This window comes from Sus scrofa, chromosome 4, assembly GCF_054392235.1.
Source record: "Sus scrofa isolate SSC_HxYL_T2T_F1_AM1 chromosome 4, Sscrofa_HxYL_maternal_Yorkshire_Landrace_v2.0, whole genome shotgun sequence".
Lineage (NCBI taxonomy): Eukaryota > Metazoa > Chordata > Mammalia > Artiodactyla > Suidae > Sus > Sus scrofa.
In genome coordinates this window covers 61,049,815-61,066,862 of record NC_139386.1, presented here as the reverse complement: position 1 = coordinate 61,066,862, position 17,048 = coordinate 61,049,815, and the positions used below count along the sequence as shown (strand labels likewise).

Sequence of the window (17,048 nt, the reverse complement as noted above, 5' to 3'; positions counted from 1 at the left end):
TAAAAAAATTTTTTTACAGCTGCACCTATGGCATATGGAAGTTCCCAGGCTAGGGGTTGAATTGGACCTGCAGCTGCTGGGCTAGGTCATGGCCATAGCAATGCCAGATCCAAGTTGAATCTGTGACCTACACTACAGCTCAGGGCAACACTGGATACTTAACCCACCAAGCGAGGCCAGGGATTGAATCTGCATCCTCACAGACACTATGTTGGGTTCTTAACCCACTGAGCCACAACTCCAAAAATTTATTTTAAAAAACATATATTTTGGAGTTCCCGTTGTGGCTCAGTGGTTAACGAATCCAATTAGGAACTATGAGGTTTCAGGTTCGATCCCTTGCTCAGTGGGTTAAGGATCGGTGTTGCCATGAGCTGTGGTGTAGGTTGCAGATGCAGCTTGTGGCTCTGGCGTAGGTCGGCAGCTACAGCTCCTATTAGACCCCTAGCCTGGAACCTCCACATGCCGCAGGAGCAGCCCTAGAAAAGGCAAAAAGACGAAAAAAAAAATAATAATATATATATATATTTTGAAGTATAGTTAATTTCGAATGTCGTTAATTTCACGTGTGCAGCACAGTGATTCGGTTATACATGTGTGTGAGTGTGCATGTATGTATATTTTCAGATTCTTTTCCCTTATATGTTATTACAAAATTTTGAGCATAGTTCCCTGTGCTATAAGTAGGTCCTTATTGCTATTTTATATAAAGTGGTGTGTATATATTAATCCTATCCTAATCTAAAATGTAACTATGAGAGTTACCATTGGGGCTCAGCAGGTTAAGGACCTGATGATGTCTCTGTAAGGATGCAGGTTTGACCCCTGGCCTCACTCAGTGGGTTAAGGATCCTGCATTGCCACAAGCTGCAGCGTAGGTTGCAGATGCCGTCCAATCCAGTATTGCAATGTCTGTGGCATAGACCTACAGCTGTGGCTCCCATTCAACCCCTAGCCTGGGAACTTCCATATGCCACAAGTGCTGGCTTATAAAAAAAATAAAATAAAAGATAACTCTGCCTGCAGAGTGAAGGATGGATTAGCAAGGACATCAAGATTAGATGCTGGAAGATCAGCTAGGAGAATACTATGGAAGTTCAGCACAAGAGGGGAGTGTGGCTCGGACTGGGATGTGGAACTGGAGGTGGAGAGAAGGAGGTGGATTGGGGACAGGTTGAGCAGGACCAGACAAGGGACAGGGTCTAGGAGAGGAGGGAGACACAGGGTCACCTATGGGCAAGTAAGTGGACAAGATGCCCTCAACTAAGGCAGACGCATAGAAGGAGCACCTCCTACTCCAGCCATGCAGTAAGAAAGCATGAATCTGGAACCTCATACCAGTTCCCAAACCAGCGCTGCGCAGGCTCTTGAGAACACTAGCTCCTGGGGACCAATGCTGACAGGAGCGTGGTTGGTGGTAACTGAAAGATGGAGCTGTTTGGCTGACGCTGATGTACTCATGTGCTATCTGACAGGGTGTTAGTCTTTCTTTCCTTCCTTCTTTTCTTGGCTGCTATCTCAGTCTGACAACAGGAACAAACGGAACTCTGTGATTTGATTTTTTTTAGTTTCCAACAGCCTTTTTACATAATCTTTAACAATAATCAGCCTTTGAGTGTCTGGGCATGGGCTGTACCCTGGGCTCAGAGACACTTATCTTCCACGCTTAGATGAAATAGATGAAAGTATTCAGTCTATAGATAAAGCACTAGGCAGCTAATGCAGCATTAGGCAACGTGTTTTCTGTTCTACCTTTCAGTCCAACCATTAAAAGGGCCTGGGCGCCGGGATTTGCTGGACTATCTTAATCCCACTTCACCTACTGTAGCTGTTTACTCTTGGTGATGGGTTTGACACCGTTAGGACAGCATGGAAGAGGCACACGTCCAGCTTCTGTTCTCTTTTCTTGAAAAGGAAAAGGTAAGGATTCAAAATTCAAAAAAAAAGGGAGCAGCTCAGATTCTGGTTCTAAGGAGGAAGACTTCCTGCTTCGTGAAGAAGTCAGAGCAAGGGTAGGCTGTTCACCAGCCCCCCCTAGGAAATCAGCATCTCTCAGCCTCTGCTGGGACCACAGGAAGTTAGTGCTCAGAGTGTCCCCAACCAACACTTGGCCATAGAATTCCAAGGGGAGATTTGGGGAGAGGAAAGACTCTGATGGCCCATGTTCTAGTCCTAGTTTGGGTATGAATTAGCCAGATGACCTTGGAAACATCCTGTGTGTTCAGTTCTGCCATCTTTGAAAACATAGGATGAAACGAGGTGGACCATCTCATCTCAAAGTCCTTAAAGCCTTACTTATCTTGGAAGAATCAAAATACATCCAGGTCAATGTTCCTTTTAAAAAAAAAAAACAGATAAAAATCTTTTTTAAAAATTAAAGTCGAGTTGGTATATAATATTATATAAGGTACAGGTGTGCAATATAGTGATTCACAATTTTTAAAGGTTACACTCCATTTATAGTTATTATACAATGTTGGCTCTATTCCCTGTGTTATACAATATGTCCTTGTAGCTTATTTATACATAATAGTTTGTACCTCTTAATCCCCTGCCCCTACATTGCCCCTCCCTGATTCTTTCTTTCCACTGGTAAGTACTAGCTTGTTCTCTATCAATGTTGCTTTTGAGAGATTTACTTTATGAATTTCTTCTTTTCTTGCTTGCCAACCAATGACCTTGACAGAAGAATTCACTCTGTTTTCATGATGTGGAGTTTATGTAAGGTGTGATGCAAGTTAGGAGGGTCTGCTCCTAGTTTACTAGTTCTCTCTTCTCAAGGATGTACTTTCCCCAAGAGCAGGCAGCCTGTCTGTCTTGTTCCCCATTGCTATAGTGCCTCGCATACAGTAGGTGCATAGCAAATACTCACTGAATGGAAGCATGAATATTCAGGGACCCATCGCCTATAATGGGATGAGGAGGTTCACTTTCTCTCATAAAAGGCAAGATCAGGCCTTAATGAAACTGAAATCTCACTAAAAACAGAAGTCTTTATTTTCAGGAAGAACCCAAAGACCTGGATCACCAAGTAGCAATTCTGTTTGCAGAACAGGAAACAGTGTCTTGTGTAGAGTGAAGCTTCTCAAACTGGGGTTTGACACAGCAAGATGTTGGAATTACGTAAAAACAAAAACCACAGGATCTTTATGATCATCAAAACAAAGAGGTATACTTCATGAAGTAGAATGCAAAATTATCATCACTTTGAAAAGTAAGAAGTGAGATTTGCATTTTATGGAGCAGTGCAGGGAAACAGCAGCAGACTGGGGCCAGAGACCAGGAGCCCACTCCAGGGAGCTGGCTCTTTGACTTAGGAAAATCACTTCATCTCTGGCCTCAATTTTCTCACTTAGGCAAAGGAGATTGGACTAGACGGTCTCTAACACTTCTTCCAATCTTAAAACACTTTGATGATGATTCCACAGGAAATGAGTAAAAACTAGTCTTATATAGTTGTAGCCTCTGAGACATTTTATTATTGCGCTGATCTGTTCTCTGGCCTTAAAGTGACTTGTATTAACTTCAGGGGAAGGTAGAAAATCTCTAAGATCAGATCCTCTAAGACACTGCATTTTCATTCCCTCTCCTCACTCTCCTTCCCTTCCCTATCTTCCTAGATAGAAAGGTAAGTATGTAGGTAGATGAAAGATGGATGGATGCATGGATGGATGGATAGATAGATAGATAGATAGATAGATAGATAGATAGATAGATAGATAGATAGATAGAAATGAAATGCTTCCAGAAAAATGCTTGCATTGAACCCAGCTCACTCCTTCTGCTACCTGTATCTTAAATTTCTTTTCTGCCAGTACCAGCGTAATTCTTGGAAAATCAGTTTGTCTTCCTTTTCTCTCCCCTTCACACCATTCATTTGCACTTTAATTGTTTCCTGTGTGTCTTGCACCCTCACCAATCCACGAAAAGTTCATTTCCTTTTCAAAATGCAGCCAGTCCAATCCTGTGGCTCCTGGGACATCCTCTTTCTCCTTCTACCCACCCTCAATACCCCTCATCCATGCAGAACCTTGTACAAATTAGACACCAGGTAAGTACTTGCTGAATTGAATTTCTGAGTGTCTGAGTATTATACTTAATGTTAGTGAAAGGACCCCTACTCCTCTTACTAACATGCTTTCTCTTCAGGGGAGAGAACCCCTTTTGGCCAAATGAAACTTCGGATAAACCAAAAATGACAGAAATATAACAAAACTACTCCCACCCCACCAAAGGAAAACCTTCTAAGGATGATAAACTTTCACAAGTTCGGATAATAGCTTCTCTCTACCCCGGTGTCTGTCTCCACTTGTCAAGTCCTAACGGCACTTCAAGACTCATCTCAAATATCTGCTCCTCCCTAAAGATTTTCATGACCACTGCTAATGAAAATACTTTCTCCATCCACTCTACCCTAAGAACGATGTGTTGTTATGATCTTTCTGGTATCTATCTCCTCATGTAGTATTATAAATGGTAGAAATCCTACTAAAAATAAGGTTTTTTTTTTTTAATTTCCCCGATACATTATTTTTTTCTACTCTACAGCATGGTAACCCAGTTACACATACATGTATACATTCTTTTTTCTCACATTTATCATGCTCCATCATAAGTGAATAGACATAATTCCCAGTGCTACACAGCAGGATCTCATGGCTAATCCATTCCAAAGTAAAAATAAGTTTCTTGATAGGCAGTGTCTCTTTATTTTCTTTTCCATGTGCACCAAAGCACATAGTAGATACCTATGAAATATTTGTTGAAGGGAGGATTATCATAATGTCCACAGAGTGTTTCAGTGTCAGACGCTTTGCAAAAATGTGTTATGATCGCTGTTTCCCTTGATGAATCTCATCTCAACTATCATAACAAGTTTAGCCCAAGGGGTCTTTCTGAGTTGATTTTGAGGAGTATCGAGAGAAATTGCAGAATTGCTAGGAAGTGCTGGTACCATCCCCAACTAGAGAGTTTACTGGTTCTAAAACGTTCATCTGTTCATTCAATACATATATAATGAGCAACCTAGAGGTACCAAGCACTGGAGAAACAGAAATGGATAAAACAAAGTAGGAAAAAATCCCTGCCCTCATGAAACTTCCCTTCTAGGGTTGGGGAGAGATAGACAATAAAGCAAGTAATTGTATGATGTAATATAACAGATGGTCACGAGAGCTTGGAGAGCACTAACACAGGAAAGGGGAGGGGAGTATGGGACAGTGGCTGAAATTTTAAATTAGGTGATCACAGTAGGACTCTGAGAAGCTGATATGTGAAGAGATGGGGGAGCAAGGCTTGTGGATATCTAAGTAGGCAGGGGTGGAAAAGCATAACAGGCAGAGGGACTGGTGAGTACAAAGGCCCTGAGGCCAGTGACAGTGGTGAATTTGAGGAATTGCAAGGTTGGAGTGGCTGGAATGGAGGGATTGATGGAGAAAACAGACGTGAGGCTCAGGAGCTAAGGGAGTAGTACTTTGTAGGGCCTTTCAGGCAATTCCAGGGATGTCAGAATTTACTCTGGGTGAAGGGGAGCATTTCGGCAGAATCATGAGATGTAACTGGTTTTTAAGGATCACTCTGGCTTCTATGTTGAGAAACATCCATAAGAAAGCAAAGGTAGAAACAAGGTGACCACCTAGGAAGCTACTACGGTAATTCAGGTGACACATGATGGTGGGCTGGGCCAGGATGATAGAGGTAGAGGGAGAGGTGGTGGGAGTCTGGATAGGTTTTGAAGGTAGAACTAGAGGTGTTTACTGTGAAATCAGAAATGGGATGTACATTAAAGATAGGAGTCAAGGGTGATTCCAAGATCTTGGATCTGAGCAAATAGCCAAATAACATGGAGACAGAAGGCTGTAGGAGGATGAAGGCAAAAGGGATCGGAATTTCATTACTAAGTTTTACAATTCTGACCAGACATCATAATGGAGTAGACGTTGAGTAAATGGTATAAAGGCGTATACATTTACCTCTTTAAAAGGCTGGTGTTCTTGAAGGGTTCTGGCTAAAAATCCAGATTTGGGATTAATGCCATAAGGCCATATGAGATCACTTGGGGAGGAAGTGTTTATGAGCAGATAAAAGGTATAAGGCTTGAGTCCTGGATGCCCCAACTTTATGATGTAGGGAAATGAGAAATAAAAACATGTTTGCCTGCTTTGATTCTGTTTCTAAATTGCATCCTTTAACTCCCTAACACTCAGAGGATCCTCTAAAGTAAACCTACTGGGGTTCTTCTCCACTACGGCCAAACACTTCTATAACTGGCAGCTTCTCAGTTACCATCTTCTAGAAAGTCACTTCAGAACTGTCTACCAAAAACCATTTATATTGGGCTTATGGGCCCTATATTCTAATCCTATCTTCTCTCTTTTGCTTTTGAGAGTAAAAGTGAGAAAAATGGAGAGGGGCAACACTTGATCCCTTCAATAGTATTTTCTAGGTAAAGTCATTCTGGAATGTTCAACTATAAGATGTATATTTGAACACCAAGATATGTGAGTTATCTTATCCCAATAATTAAGACTAATTACTTTTGTTTAGAAAGATGTAAACAGGACCAATGAATCTATCTTTGGCTGGATTCTTGTCAAATACACAGAAACCTTGAGCCCCGAACCCAGGCACACCAGAAGTTCTCTTATTTCAAAGGAAACCTTTTACAATTTATTTTTAATGTGTGTTTTATGCCTGGCCCTTGAGGTTTTATCACTATGAAGTTTTTTTAAATATGAAAATTACATTAAATAAAACATTGAAACTATTTTCTGATTTTCCCATCTCTTCTCCCACCAACACTGGATGAAGGAAGAGGTGGGAAGAGAATTGCAGTCCTATTTATTTTTGAAGTTTGAATAGTTAAAATGTTAGCTCACTGAGGAACAAACAAGATTATCTGGAAAGAAATCATGGGGAAAGGAGATCTAAAAAAAAACAGAAAAAGAAAATAAGGAAATTTGATACCATGGGTTAAGTGCTTCCTAATTTTCTTTTTCACCAACCTAAACTTTGTGTTATTACCTCATTGTACGTCTCAGAATTTCTCAAACCACTAGACAAAGGGGTAGAAAGTACACAACTACAAAAGTCTCCAAATCCTTTTTCTGTGTCAGAATACAATACCAGCCCCTCGTCCAATTACACAGAACTATTCCTCTCTGAGTTGCAGAAAGAATACGTCTCTTAACTTGCGCTCCTGTTCAGCAGGCATCTCTAACTGCATTTTAAGCAACTTAGCAGTAACAAAGGAGATGCAGACACCTACACCTCTAGATGGATATTTACTTGGAAAAGTTTGAGTCTTTGTTGAAAAGAGAGGGCAAAAAAGAATTCCAAATTTCTGACACTTCATTGATATTGAGTCTCAAAACATAGTGCACACATTTGTAGATGCCTAAGGACTTGTGTGCCGGTACAAGCCAATGGAGTGTTTTACTTGTTCAGGAAGGCCTGTGGAGGAATGCAGCCTTTAGAAAAACACAGACCTATTACTTGGTGATAAAAAAGAATGAAATAATGTTACCTGCATTTTTTGTGACATGGATGGACCTGTAGATTATCATACTAAGTGAAATAAACCAGAGAAAGACAAATATGATATGATACTGCTTATATGTGGAATCTAAAAAATACCTGAAAACAAATGAACTTATTTACAAAACAGAAATAGACCTACAGGCATAGAAAACGAATTTATGGTTACTAAAGTGGAAAGGGGGGAAGGGATAAATTGGGAGTTTGAGATTAATATGTATACACTACTGTATATAAAGTAGATAACCAACAAGAACCTATTATACAGCACAGGGAAATATACTTAATATTTTGTAATAATCTGTAAGGGGAAATAATCTGAAAAAGAATATTGTTATATTATATACATAACTGATTCATTGAGCTATACACCTGAAACTAACACAATGTTGTAAATCAACTATACTGCAATAAAAAAAAAGAAAAAAAAACACAGACCTGGGTTTGAAGAGTAGTTATGTCACTTTTACTACCCGCGTGTATGAGGGCAAGTTACCTCTTTAAGCATTAGCTTCCTTGTCTTAAAAAAAGAAGATAATAAATATCTTTCTCATTGGATTACTATTTGTTTATTTTTTATTTTATTATTTTATTGAGGTATATCTGACATATGACATTATATTAGTCTCTGGTGTCCAACTAAATGATTCAATGTTTGTATATATTGCAAAATGATCACCACAGTGAGTCTAGTTAACATCTGTCACCATACAGAGTCACAATTTTTTTTTCTTGTGATGAGGGTTTTATTGAGCGTGTTTTGAAATAGGTATTATTGACTAGAGGGGAAGCACATAATTTTTTTTCAAGGAATCGCATATTGTGGTTTGCATCACCTTTTTTTAAGGTATTACCAAATCTTTGACTATTACTCCAGGGCAAGTGATGAGATTTTTTTTTCCCTTTTAAATTAGATGTTACACAAAAAATTTCCCAGGTTTTTGCAAATTCAAGTATTCAGGCATTAGAATCAATTTTGAAAACAACCATTAGCTATCCTTAAAATTGAGCTAAGCCAAATGAAATCTTAATCTCAGAATTTCATTTCTGAAGCTATATTTACGTTCACATAATTCCTTTTCATCTTTGTATGGCTCAGGAGTAACCAAGTTCTTATGATCTTGTTTCCTTCTTTTTGAGTTCTCTAGAGAAATCCAGATCTTTTTTTTCTTTTTGTCGGACCATAACCAATAGTGGTCTGATGTGCTCCATGTATCTCTAGTGTAATTTCCCATGTAATTCTTGTGGTCAATTCTTAATTTTCATTTCCCAAACATTTTCTGTGATTTTATCAAACTACATCCCAACCCTTAATGACTTACACAGACAACGCAGTGACCCAAATCTAACATGGTCTTTAGCCAACCACGTCTGGATGGGGATTTCAAAAACTAAGCAAAACCAGGCCTTGATACTTCTTGGATAGAAAACCAAGGAAAAGAGGACATGGGTTGAATTATTTAGTAGATGATAATCTTTCCCATAATCAGCACTGACTGAACCAACCATCTCTTGTTAGTCTGAGTTTAACTGGAGGGCATCCATTGAAATAATATGTAAAACTAAGGCGCTATTACTTTTTCCCATTGCAATGCTTCATTTGTCTAACTTTTTTTTTCCTTTCTTTTTTTTAGGGCCATACCTGTGGCATATGAAAGTTCCCAGGCTGGGGTCAAATCAGAGCTGCAGCTGCAGCTGCCAGCCACAGCCATAGCCATAGCAACGCCAGATGTGAGATGCGTCTGTGACCTACACCACAGCTCATGGCAACACTGGATCTTTAACCTACTGAGCAAGGCCAGGGATAGAACTTAAATCCTCATGGATACTAGTTGATTTCATAACCTGCTGAGTGTCTAACATTCTTGGAAGTAAGGAATTCTGCTTGTACATTTCACAACCAACTGAAGCTTATTCCATTAAGTGCTAAAACTATCTATTTGAAATCAAAATCATTACAAAAATTACTATTTTTATAAATAGTGATTTATAAAATTACTCAACAGAGTGCAATAAGCATGGTTTCACATTAATGATTAAAGTACAGGAGTTCCCATTTTAGCTCAGCGGGTTAAGAACCCGACATAGTGTCCATGAGGATGCAAGTTTGACCCCTGGCCTTGCTCAGTGGGTGAAGGATCCGGGCGTTGACACAAGCTGAGGAGTAGGTTGCAGATGTGACTAAGATCTGCTGTTGTTATGGCTGTGGTGTAGGCCTGAAGCTGCAGCTCCAATTCAACCCCTAGCCTGGAACTTCAATATGCTGCAGATGCTTTAAAAAAAGTTCATAATTGTTGTCATTTATATTGATGTATACTGATGACCTGCAGATATTTTGTATTGAAAAGCTTGGGCACATTCACAAAGGCTGCAGATGACTTTTTTTTTCTTTTTGGTCTTTTTTTTAGGGCGCACCCCCGGCATATGGAGGTTCCCAGGCTAGGGGTCAAATCATTTCTGTAGCCTCCAGCCTACTCCAGAGCCATAGCAACGCCAGATCCAAGCCGTGTCTGTGACCTACACCACAGCTCATGGCAGCGCTGGATCTTTGACCCACTGAGCAAGTTCAGGAATCGAACCCGCAACCTCACGGTTCATAGATTCGTTTCCGCTGTGCCATGATGGGAACTCCAACCCTTTTTTCTTTTTTAATTACTTGTCACTTCTTTCTTGGGCTTTAGATTTTCTTTTAGAGTATCAGTTACAGCTGGTAATCTATCTTCCCCATTTTAACTGTCTACTGGGGGTGGAAAATCAAAAACCCCATAACGTTAGAGCTGTACCTCAAGAAAAAGCTTCTAAGTGGAAGCTTGTGGGAATATCCTAATAGTAACGTATATAACCTTTAGTGCATTGGCCTTCTTGGTTTTTTTTATTAAGTGCTTTCTAATTTGATGAGAACTTGTGTGTGTTCGGGGAGGAGTCATTGTTTGAGTGAGAGCATTTCCTTATAAGAGAACATAAAGCATTTAATCCTCATCATCTCCAGCATCATTTTGACCAGCCCTGCTTTCCTGCACTCATTAATGGGAAGAGACCAGTGAAGTGACTTTCTGCAAGGCAAGTAACACTAGGGGCAGAACCAGATACAGAGATTATGTCTTTTAACTTTTCTGATCAATTCAGTACACTCATAATAACTTACAGGACTTGCACTTAACTGAAATTTCAGTGGAGGAGTTTATTTTGTTTTGGTTTGGTTTTTTTACATCAAATGCTATGGACAGAGCACAACTTGTTTAGGACAATACTACACTTAGTGATTTCCCTAAATGATTAGTTTTCATACACGGAGTAACTTCATCAGTGGGGCCTGTCTCTGTCACTTGGGGACTCAAGGATCTGAACCCAATTTAGACTTTGTAAAATGAAAATTACTGCCAATCATGTGGCCGCTCAAGAACATGTAATAGAGTAAAAGGACAGATGTGTTTCTTGTCAGGTGTCTATAATTCTACCTGTAATGTAGAAAGCATTAAGTTGATTTATTTGATTTTTAGGAGGGTAAAGTCCTATGCAAAAATCAACAGCCCTTTCAGCCTAAATCTTTAGAATACAGAGTTCCTCTTTTAAAAAAAACTGAGGTAGAGTTGATTTACAATATTATACAAATTTCAGGTCTACAACACAGTGATTCACAATTTTTGAAGGTTCTCCATGACAATTATTATAAAATATTGGCCATGTATATATTCTGTGTACTGTGCAATATATCCTTGTAGTTGATATATTTTGTACACAGTAATTGGTACCTTTTAATACCCTACCCCAATCCAGAACACAAAGTTTTTATTCAAAGTGTAGCAGTATCTGTGATTAACAGATTTATCAGGCTGTTGTCTATTTTTCTTGCTTGCTTGCTTGCTTTTCTTGCTTTTTAGGGCCGTACCTGCATATGGAGGTTCCCAGGCTAGGGGTCTAATTGGAGCTGTAGCCGTTGGCCTATGCCACAGCCACAGCAATGCAGGATCTGAGCGGTGTCTGTGACCTACACCCCAGCTCATGGCAACGCCAGATTCTTAACCCATTGAGCAAGGCCAGAGACCAAACCCAAGTTCTCATGGATGCTAGCCGGGTTCGTTAACCACTGAGCCACTACAAGAATTCCTATTTTTCTTTTTTAATGCAAGCACCAGCCACATAGGCCACAGTAGGAAAGTACACTAAAAGCACAATCAGCCCAGAAATTTCTACCTGATATGGCAGCTTTACAGTGGGTGGGGCAACACCAATACAGGAATGGAGGATGGCTGAAAGCAAGATAACTACTCAAGCCCAGCCAGAGGCTAAGTGGAATACTATCCTGATAAGAGGGTCTGTCCCCAGCCCAACACGAAGCTTTATCACTGGACTGAGAGAATGGGTTAACTCCTTGTTGTCGACAGGAAATAAAGTAATGTTTAGTGGATGCTTCACTCAGTGCAATTGTTTCTCTTACTTTAAATTCTGCTCACATCTTTTACGATTTTTAAAATGTAGACCTACCCATTTGAATATGGACAAGCAAGCAAGCACAAAGAGAGAGAGAGAGAAAAAAAAAAAACTTAGCTTTCATTTTGATGCTAATTCAGTGGAGTCTTTTGAAAATTAATGTAGTACAGAAAGAGAAAAATGTGAAATACAGAACTGAGTTGAAACTGAGAGATTACCTTCCTCCAACAAGCTTTCGGGGTTTCCCAGGCTGTTCCTTACCTGGCTTTACTAGTTTTTTAGGGGTGGATTTTTATTCTGAATCCAGATCCCATTCCACCGCCCCCCCACACACACACACACATGCAGGCACACGCATATCCATAAAGGGTTATGTAATGATGCCAAAACAGACAAGGAAGGGAAGTCAAGATTAACAGCAACCAGGATGGTGACGATTATAACTAACTCAGCAAGTTATATTTACACAGCACTTTCCCTCAAGAACCGCAGAGCTCTACACAGATACTATCTCACTAATTCTCAATGCAGCTTTCTCAAAACGCCTTTATCCAAGCTCCCTCAATGGAAAAAGCGAGGTGGGGACTTCTGTGGCGAAGCTGGAAACAGAACCCAAGGCTCCTGACTTGCAGCCCTTTGTTCTATTCCCTCCCCCAGGCCACCTTCCTGTCAGGTGTCTGGTAAACAGGTTAACCGATCCGGTGATTAGGGTGCCTCCCGCCTACGTGGTGGAATGCAGCTTTTCCTTCTTAATATGAAATCTTTCGGCACAAATCCATGAAGCTGAAGATTCAAATACGATCTCTAATTGGAGAAAACGGACTCTGACCCAGCTCGATCTGAGCTCAGGCTTCAGGAGGCTGAGCACTGGCAGCGAACCAGTCGGACCCCGGCGACGTTGTGCGGGTGCAGCGGCCGCCTCTGGGGACTGCTTAGTGCGAGCCCGGGGACCAGGGCGGGAGAAATTGAAAACCAAGCTTCATCTGTTAATTTTTTGGACTCTGGAATGCCTCTGGCACATTCCTTTAAAAAAAAGAAAAAGAAAAGGGAAAGGAAAAAGGTCCTGAGAAATGATGGGCGCTTGAACCGCTGGGCGGCGAGGGAGACAAGCATCCTTTGGTTGCCGGGCCCGGGTCGGCGCGCGGGCGACGGGGGGCGGCCGCGGCAGGGCCGGCGCTTTCCCATGCTGTCAGGGGTGACCGGGTGACGACTCCGGCATTGTGGCGGCTGTTTTTCACAGCAGCGTCCCGCTCGGGCAGGCTCCCTGGAAAGGCTTCCCCTCCCCCGCAGCGCCGGGCGCCCGCGCCCGCCCGGCTGAGCCCGCCGCCGAGCAGACGGCGCGCCGCGGTAATTGGGCACAGGGGCCTTTTTCAGAGTCGCTCAGTCGGTAAATGAAACGTCAGCTCCCCAGTGATCCCGCGTGTGTGGGGCGGCGGCGGCTGCCGAGCCGGGGCGCGGAGCCGCCCGGCAGCCGCTGCTCTTTCACAGCCTCCAGCCCTGCGCAGCCCTCGGCAGTGGCCGCTTCTAATCGCTTCCCTGGGCTCCCCCGCGGCTTCGTATCCCCTCCTCCGGGGAGCCCCAAGAGCCCCTGGCCCACACCAGATGCCCGTGCAACCTCCTAGCCTGGTGCAAAACCCAGAGGCCGCGATGAAATCCTGGCGTAGTCGTCTAGGTCAGACTTCGAAAGCTAACTAAATTCATTTTGGTTAAGTAGCAGCATGTCTCTTTTATTTAATGTGTACCTCAACGTGGACTTTTTAATCCAATTTGCTTAGATACTAACACTTAACTTCTAAAGCCATTTCACCTGAAACTGAACAGGAGCGCACATGGATCAACCCCAGCCTGCCCTGGCCTTGACTAAACTACTTCTCCCGGTTCAGTGGTTTGTAAATTGCCAAACATTTCTCAGCCAAGCCGGCAGCAGCCACTGAAAAATGGCTTCTTTCACCAGCGCCTTCATTCTGCTTCAGGAGAGGGAGCTTGAACTCTTGGGAAGGAGCGGAGGTCCTTGCCCCGCTCAGCATCACTCACTTGTGGGGGCTGATGGGGTCACCACTAATTGCGGTGGGATATCTGGGCTTTCTAACTTGTGCGATGACCTCAGGGAATAGGACACAGCTGCCAGGCCTGAGGGAACCGCTCCTCCCCACCTAGGGGACACCCCAGACGCTGCGCGTCCTAAAGGGCATAGCAACACCTCTTACTTACGGGCCAGGTGTCTTCTTATCACTTGTTTATTCCTCACAACAGTCTGCTTTATGGCTGGTAAAACGAGCTTCTGGAGGCTCAGAAATTTACCCAAGCTGCACAGTTAGGAAGTGTCAGGTCTTACTGACTTCCTCCTAAGGGTTCCACAGTCTTGGGCCTCCTAAGGGTTCCACAGTCTTGGGTGAGGAAGTGTAGGAAGAATGCTGTATGTGGTACAGCAGCAGAGAAGACAGAAGAGGAGGGAGGAAGGGACAAGGCAGTGTACTTCTTGTTATATGCTAGTCTCAAAACCATGCTTGTGGAAGTGACCTTCACATTCTTCCTGAAGGGACCCTGCATTAACTTCTCCATCTACAGGGTTTCCTCAAAGACTTGATATTTTAACCAGCATCAGAGGTGCCAATTTACCTAAAAATGCTCACTGGGGAGGATTTCCAGCTTTCATTCCTCACTCAGAACTCAGATAAGCTAGTGAAGAGTGTGAAACTAGCTGTGTTCCTGTGTGGCTGTAACAGAATGCCACAGACTAGGCGGCTTACACAACAGACATTAATTTTCTCACAGCTCCAGAGCCTGGAAGCCCAAGAGAGGGGTGTCAGCATGGTTGGGTCCTGGCATGAGCTCTCTTCCTTGGCTTTTGATAGTCACCTTCTTACTGTGTCCTTACAGTGTGGGGTGGGGGCAGGAAGGGGGAAGGATGGGGGGAGAGAGAAAGGGGGAGGGTTCTCTTTCCTCTCCTTATAAGGCCACCGTTGTGTCTAGGAACACACACACACACACACACACACACATACACACACTTAGGATGTGATTTAACCTTAATTACTTCCTCAAGTCCCTGTCTCCCTATACACTCACATTGGGGTTTAGGGCTTCAATGTATAAATTTGGGAGAGGGGAGGACACAATTTGGTACATAGCACCAGTGATTCAGCACAGTTTCAGAATTCAAAGCTGTGGTACCAAACTTCCAATTATAAGATACATAAGTACTGGGGATGTCATGTACAACATGATGACTATAATTAACACTGCTGTATGATACCTACGAAAATTGTGAAGAAAATAGATACCAAAGAGTTCTCATCACAAGAGAATTTTTTTTTTCTTTTTTGCTTTTTAGGGCTGCACCCAAGGCCTATGGAAGTTCCCAGACCAGGGGTCAAATCAGAGCTCAGGTCAGGGCAACACAGGATCCTTAGCCCACTGAGCAAGACCAGGGATGGAAACTGCATCCTCATGGATACTAGTCGGGTTCATTACTGCTGAGCCACAATCAGAATTCCTCATTTAAAAAAAAAAAAATTGTATCCATACAAGATGATGGATATTTACTAAACTTACTGTGGTTATCATTTCATGATGTATCTAAGTCAAGCCATTAAGCTTACACTTTACACTTATATAGTGATGTATGTAAATTTGTATCTCAATAAGACTGGCCGAGGAGGGAAAGCTATGATACCTTCTATAGTAACAAACACTTAGATATTGGTTAAGGCATTGATATTAATGAAAATAGGGTAGGAGTAAAAAGGAGAGAACAAAAGTGATGACCTTGTTGCTGCCATAGAATAGGTTTACATTTTAGAAGTCGTGACTTGATATTCATTATTTGGCATATATCGTTAAGTGAAGCTCAAAGCCATCTTCAGGGTCTAATAACATGAGACTTTCTTCAAGTTGGAATCTCCTTACAATGCCTCTGACACTTCAAAAATTAGACTCCTTTCCAAGTTCTCTTGTGATGCAGTGGGTTAAGTATTGGGCATTGTCACTGCTGTGGCTCCAGTTGCTGCTGTGGTGCGGGTTCAGCAGCTGGCCTGGGAACTTCCACATACTATGGGCGTGACCATAAAAATTAGACTTCTTTCAGGAAAGGCAATAAGTTATGCTTCCTAGAGAATCATATTTAAGAAAGTTTCTCTTGTAACTAGAAGCAACTTATACAAACATTTTTTACAAAGCTAGAATCACTTCTTTAATTGAGCAATTTTGGTTTAAGCTAATGTGTCAGCGGAATGCCACTTTGGTACAATTTTCATTTATTTAAAAAACAAGTCCAGGGAGGCCAGATTGATCAAGAACCTGACTATGTTTCTATGTATGTGAAAGAAGAGGAATCCTACTGAAAAGGCTTATCTTTATTTCGGTCAAGCATATGGACTGCAGAAGGTATGATTTCCTGTTCGATTTCTAATGACGTTTCTGTAGATTGACTCCATTATGATAAAGAGCTTGGAATTAATGGCCACCTCATTCTATTAAATTCTTCTCTGACCTCGATGCCCAGGTCAGAAAAGAAAAATGATGTCCAGGATCCAGAGAGGCCAGACATGAGGGGAAAAAAAGCAGCTCTAGCACTGGCCTAAAGAAGTGCTTCCTTCTGCCAGTAAATCCTTCAGTCATTTACATCTTAGTGTGAATTCGTTTTCCTCTTAAGTGATGGATTCAATCAATAAATGTTGCCACAGTTAAATCTTTTCACAAATGTTTTATAAGTAGAGAGTGTATCTTTCCATGATCCCCAGACCCTCTGAAAACCTGTTATTAGATCACTGGAAGCTTTGATGGGACAGAGCAAGAAGTGAAAGTTGGGATAATTCCAGTTGACTACGCCTGGCTTCCTGGATAGCAAGCCTGGGGTTGGGATGGGTAATTGATAGAAAGAGGATTAGGGCTTCAAAACTTAACTGCTGAAGGCACTTATGGAGAAGGAGCATAGAAGGTGGATTGGAAACTAGACTTAATGTGCTTTGTGGTTTCACTAGATTAGGTCCTGGACATGAGCAGAAATCTGATATACCAACGCTGGGACGTCGTCTCCTTTTGGTAGGAAGATTCAAGTGGACCCTCACAGACCCATTTGT

At 42.0% G+C, this 17,048-nt stretch overlaps 1 long non-coding RNA gene across 2 annotated transcripts in view; it reads right to left on the bottom strand.

Annotated features, from left to right (window-relative positions):
* Nucleotides 1-14,314, bottom strand: part of LOC106510039 (uncharacterized) — an 86,413-nt gene extending 72,099 nt beyond the window's left edge. The window contains exon 1 of one of the 2 annotated variants that reach the window (XR_014843663.1): nucleotides 14,179-14,314. This is a non-coding gene — a long non-coding RNA (uncharacterized LOC106510039). The remainder of the gene's footprint in view (nucleotides 1-14,178) is intronic. The other variant, XR_002343240.2, reaches the window with a different exon arrangement.
* Nucleotides 14,315-17,048: the final 2,734 nt, after the last annotated feature.